The sequence below is a fragment of the Macaca thibetana genome, chromosome 5 (genome assembly GCF_024542745.1).
Source record: "Macaca thibetana thibetana isolate TM-01 chromosome 5, ASM2454274v1, whole genome shotgun sequence".
NCBI lineage: Eukaryota > Metazoa > Chordata > Mammalia > Primates > Cercopithecidae > Macaca > Macaca thibetana.
The window spans coordinates 44,925,052-44,931,457 of NC_065582.1; the positions used below are offsets into that span (position 1 = coordinate 44,925,052).

General features: G+C 39.4%; 1 pseudogene across 1 annotated transcript; it reads right to left on the bottom strand.

Annotated features, from left to right (window-relative positions):
* Positions 1-4,990: 4,990 nt before the first annotated feature.
* Positions 4,991-6,204, bottom strand: LOC126955329 (60S ribosomal protein L17-like; annotated as a pseudogene). The gene has a single exon (XR_007725886.1). The product of XR_007725886.1 is annotated as a 60S ribosomal protein L17-like (transcript).
* Positions 6,205-6,406: the final 202 nt, after the last annotated feature.

The window sequence follows — 6,406 nt, forward strand, 5'->3', positions numbered from 1 at the left end:
CTGAATGATATCAGGAAGTTTTTACTGGAGCTCTTTGGTTGTGTCTAGGTGGAAAGCTACATAGCTCCATCCTGGGGTAGGGGGTGGGGTTCCAACTACGTAGAATACAGTGTGTTATCCTCCATGGAGATCATTCACTTTCTACTCAAAGAACAGTGCCTTTGTTCAGCATGGCAGCTCTGAGTGCCCTCATAATGCTTTAATTTTTAAAGCTGGGGATACCAGTGTTTATTATGATATTCTCTACACATTTGTATACTTTAAAGTTTTTATAATAAAATATTCTATGAGTTGACATATGAAATTCCAATTTCCATCTATGAAATCCTTTCACTTGTGATCTTGGAAATATCGTTTCTCAAACCTAAGAATTTGATAGTCAAGTTCTACTTTACATCTCTTGTTCTTAGGCTCCCATGCTGGAAGACAGTCACACACTTTTTTTCTTGAGTGATGATCTTCATTTTAACAATTTGTTGGCATTGATGGACCAGAAGAATCTCAGAGAGTTAATCGTAAGTGTATGATAATGATCTAGCTTCTAATGGAAAATTTGAAGAACTTATTATACATTTACTAAATAGTTTGAGGTCTTTGATTTCTGCTGTCATTACTGCTAAAACTCAGGATCCCAATAGTTGAACAATGTGTTTTTTAGTTGATTTTTTTTTTAGCACTTTGGTCTGAAATACAATATTTGTTACTAACATTTATTGAGTACTTACTATGTGCTGGGCATTGTTCTAAGTGCCTTATATACATACTTCATTTAAACCTTACAGTAACTTTAAACGCTAGTTTTATCTCTATTTTAGGTACTATTGTCATTGGGACAAATCCATATACGTGGGGGGTCTGCAGCAACCTCAATTCTTGCCTCCTCAGAAGAAAGAATTTGATGGAGGAGGTATAAGGCAGAAGAAGACAGGCAAGTTTTAGAGTAGGAGTGGAAGTTTATTAGAAAGCTTTAGAACAGGAATGAAAGAAAGTAAAGTACACTTGGAAGAGGGCCAAGCGAGTGACTTGAGAGATCAAATGCATGACTTGGGGTTTTGTATGTTGGCATGCTTCTGGGGTCTTGCTTTACTTCTTTGATTCTTCCCTTGGGGTGGGCTATGCACAGTGGCTGGTCAGCACTTGGGAGGGGCTGCATATGCAGTGTGTTTACTGGAATTGCATGCATGCTCACTTCAGGCATTCTTCCCTTACCAGTCTAGCATTCCCAGAGGAAAGTAATATATCCTACCATTTTGCCTCTTACCAAAATGGTAGTTAAACCCTACCATTTTGCCTCTTAGTGCACATGCTTGAGCCCACTCGCCCAACTCCTAAGATCTTATTGGGAAGCTGCTGATCACCAGTTTCAGGTGTTTTCTATCTATTAGGAGACAGCCTTCTCTGGTGCCAGCTGTGACCAATTACTATTTTAGAGAGACAGCTGACAACCACCTGACCATCACCTGATGGTAGCCTGACACTTCTGTTATGTGTTTGGAGAATGGGGGAGCCTACTCCTGTCCTGCTCATGCCTGACTAGCTACCTACTGCAACAGTATTTTTGTCTCCATTTTACCAATTAGAAAAACGTACTATAAGGTCACATGGCCAAAAAAGTGATAAGGCTGAATCCTGGTTTAGCTGACTCCAGAGCTTGTGTCAATGTTTCATCTCTAAAATATACTTGCTTCAGTTCTCTGTGACAACTTCTCTCTCAGATGCTGTAGAAGTGTTTTCTCCTTTTCCTCTTTTCCCCTGTGCCTCACCCCAGATTTTTGCACCTCAAGTGTTTGATACCCCAGGAGATATACTTTTGATCAAGGGAGGAAAGTCATTCCAGAATATCAAGTTGAAGGTTACTCAGTTGTTGTAAAGAGAAAAGTCTAATGTTACTCTGGAATTCAGTAACATTTATACACACCCACACACATTCACATTATCTTCAAAAGGAGAACTTCTAAGTGTTAATTTCATATTATTCACTTAGTCTGGTGAATATAGCCTTTAAAAAACTCCCAATCTATCTCTCATTCCGTTTTGTGGTTTCTACAGCTGATTGATCACTTCGGAAATTACTCCCCAAAGCTACATTAAGGAGCCTACCTCAAACATTACCATCTAGTGGAATTGTCAGAGACAAAAACTTCTGGCAAGTAGCTAAGTGTATTCATGGAAATATTATGTTTTCAAAAACAAACAAATACAAGCAGTGAAACCTTGCTTCCTGGGTCAAGGATTTGAGTTTTTTTGTGTGTGTTTTTGTGGGTGTGGGTCAAAGGCTGTCTATTTTAATAGTTCATCTTAGAAAGATTAAAAATACTTTCTCTGGATGCTGACAGAGAAGGAAAACTCACAGAGGCCCTTTACCCTCAACCTTGGCCCAACAGCAGCAGTGGGGCGGGGCCGGGGGTAGGGATGGGTTGGCGGGGTTGAAGAGGAGGGGGGTGCGGTTAGAGCTTGCTATAGCAATGACTTGATTACATAATGCCTCCCATCTGTCCACAGATGTGTGAGTTTGCTCAAATGTTTTATTAGAAGTTTATTACATTTTCTTATAATCCCAGCCCATCTGCATTTGCTAGCCTATTTGCAATTTCTAAAATACTTAATCCATTTGCTATTCAGTAAACGGAGATATGAATTGAGACATGTTCTGTAAGTCCCTGGTGTCATTTTGGTGATAACACATGTTCCATGGATATAATAAATAAGATTGATAAAGTAGGCCTTGCAAGCCTCTTGATGATAATGATGATGATGTTGATGCTGGTGATCTCTCTCTGGATCAGTTCACTGCCAAAGGCTCTAAATGAGAGTCAGTATTCTGTGCTGGTAACATTAATCCTACTTCAATCCACCCATAATTTGATCTACAAGGAGAGAAAACAGAATAATAACAACAAGAGCAAAACAAAACAAAAACAATTCACATAGACTTTATGTAAATTTTTTAACTATAGATTTAAACATCTATATCTAACTATATGTAACCCCATCAATTTTTTGGCCTTGAGAGAATTGTATCTAAGAGTTTTATCATTCTGCCACCAATAACAGCACCTTTTCAATCTGAGTGGTTGCTATCACTTATAGTTTGGCATGCCCAGTAGTCGAAAGTGGGACTCTTTATTTCTATCCATGGGAAAAAAACTATGTCTATCTTGCTGATACCCCAGCTCCCAGCATGGTGCTGAGCATGTGGTAGGTCCTCAATAAATATGTCCTGAATAGATGACAGAACAGATATAGATTTGTATTGGGTGTGTCTTTTCCAGCTGGTTCATAGTTACTGAATGATTGCTGACTAAATAGATTGTTAGTTTAATGTCGACTTTATATTTCATGGTAGAATTTTCATTTGTCAGAACCACTATTTGTCATGAGAAATTCAATCCTGGAACTCCTCTGAGATTCTGAGAAAACTTCCTATTGCATATTAGCGATTCCATGCTGGATAATAGTGGCTTTCATAGGCTGAATTATTCATGTGGTTGTGTACTAAAGCTTGGTAATTTTCATCTTTTGATTTAGGAGTAGGATCTCTAAGAGACCAATTTTATTCCTTAAACTGAGAAAGGTTTGGGGTTTTTAATATCTAATTTTGGCAGCCCTCTGTCAATGAATAGAGTTTCTCTTCTTTCCCAGTCTCATAAGCAACTGTTCCATTCACATGCCATTTGTGCATATAATACATTTTCAAGTTGTTTATTCCAGTACAAAATGTGTTTCACATATATTGAAAGGTCAAAAAATAATGTCCTCTCTTTTATATTTTAGCATGTGCAGAATTTATTGTGGTGTTATTATGTGATTTCATTTCATTTTTATTTAAAAGGAAAACAACAACATTGAAGACATCCTGAAATAGCATTCATTTGGCAGGTAGGTCTCTGGCTTTCTGGTTCTGATTCCATGCTTAGCTGTGCCAAATCCAGTCAGAAGAGGAGAAATGGTTTACAGGTGTCATGGAATTCCATGGTTTCACTTGCAATGGGTAACCTTAGGAAGGAGAATTTCCATATATGACGCCAATGTTGATTTGTCCAAAGAAAGCATCCCCAAGTCTCAGACTGAAAATAAGGTATTTGGTTGTATGAGAGGATGAGCCCAGCAGTTGGTAACCCAGCAGGAGATTCTTCCCTGAGAAATTGTGATTATTTTCACATGTAAGAAAAGGGACAAATGAATATCATTTTCAAACCTCTGTCTGACTAAACACACCAACCAGAAATGCATCTACCTACATCATTTTAAAAGAAATTCAGTGGGGCTTTGACAGCATTGACCTTCTTTCACTGGATGTTTCTCACACTTACTTGCTCTCTGTTTTCATGTTTATAAAATGTGTTCCCAAGCCCTTTAAGATAAAATCAACAATAGTGCCTAGGGCTCCAGAGAAAGATTCCCAGTAGGAGGGTCTGGGCCTTTTGTTCCAGAGGATCTAATAGAGTGTGAAACTGACACAGACATGGGAAGATCATTCAGCTAAAATTAAAGTCTTTGTTCCTTCATTAGTTGAACTTGAACTTCACATTTCTGAAGTTCTGCTAGGTTACTTTCTCTAAAGTTCTGATTTAATCAAGGTGAACAGGGAAGCTCATTAAAATCTATTCTCCCTCTCTCTTTCACTTTTAAAAAGAGATTGCAAAAATCCCATTTTTTTTTTTTTTGGTATAGTGAATGTTCTTGATTCTTTTCTCGATGTAAATTTTGGGAAGTTAACCTGAATCTCACATATATATTTTTCATAATCATTAAAAAGGGTTTTTTCTTTTTAAAGTCTGATGGAGACTTTATTTTATCAGTTGATTGACTTCCTCAGTCCCATTGGGAAAGGTGAAGGGTCAACAGCCAGGCCTTTAGGTGATTGATGAGCTAATGTGATTACATAAAATGTATTTTTATCACCTTTAGTTTGGGGGAACTATTGAAAATGAGAGTAAACCTTAGACTGTAAATCTTTATCATTGATCTAACTTTCTTTTTTTTTCTTCTTCTAATTACATTTATTTTAATGCTGAATTTACTCCTGTGCCATAAATTTTTGTTTCTTCAGTTTCTTCTGGGATATCTTTTTCTTCTGGGCAACCTCCTCTTCTGGTTTAGGAACAGTCTGTTCCTTTTCAGTAAGAATCATCTCAATGTGGCAGGGAGAGCTCTTGTATGGGTTAATCCGACCATGAGCTCTGTAGGTCCGTCAGCGCATCTTAGGTGCTTTGTTCACTTGGATGTGCTCAATGACCAGAGAATCTACATCTAAACCCTTAAGTTCAGCATTACTCTCTGCATTTTTAAGCATGTGCAGCAAAAATTCAGCACTCTTTTTGGGCCACGGACCTTGTGTCCAGCCCCACTGCTTGGCCTGGGCACACCTGCCAACTCCACCATTGTAATGTCAGAATGGTACACACTGTTTCTGTAAAGTGACATCTTTCAGATACTTCGTGCTCATCCCCCACATTGGTGGCATCTTTCCCGTATTTCTTCCTGATGACATTCTTCAGGTTGTGGTAAACCTCGGCTCCAATGCGCATGGCTTCCCTGAAGTTTGCTGCACCAACTGGGAGGATCATGAACTCCTGCATGGCCAGCTTGTTGCCGGCATGAGAACCGCCATTGATGACATTGAAAGCCGGGATTGGAAGGATGACTTCAGAGTTGCCAGCCAAGTCAGCGATGTGGCGGTACAGGGGAACCCCCTTCTCAACGGCACTGGCTTTGCAGACGGCGAGGGACACCCCCAGAATGGCGTTTGCACCAAACTTGGATTTATTTTCTGTTCCATCCATCTCGATCAGCAGTTTGTCAATCTTCTCTTGTTCTGTGACGTTCAGTTTCTTGCTAACCAGGGCAGGCGCAATAGTTTTAACCATGTGCTCAACAGCCTTTGAGATACCCTTCCCCATGTAGCGAGTCTTATCATTGTCCCGGAGCTCTAGGGCCTCCTAGATACCAGTTGAAGCATCACTGGGCACAGCAGCTCTGAAGAGACTTTTTGAGGTGAAGAGATCAACCTCAACAGTGGGATTCCCAGGAGAGTCAAAGATCTCCATGGCATGGACCTTGAGAATAGACATGGTGAATTTCTAGCCGCTGGGTATCGTGGCCTAGGAGAGGAAGCGGAGGGTGCAGCAGACACCGAGGTAAGAGTGAAGCCACCGAGGTCTGTATGCTCCGGGTCCCTACAGCTACATTGATCTAACTTTCATGTCATAGTTACTATATCTTTTTTTTAAAAATATGAGCTAATATCTCACTGTCTTTACTTAGCAGGAAAAAGGTGAGAAAATTAAAATAGAGCAAAACCTTGGGATTGAGGGTATGCAGATAAGTGGCTCTAATATTTCTTTGATCTTGATAATACAGTTAATTCTTTTATATTCCTAATTGGCAGTAGGAACTTATTGCC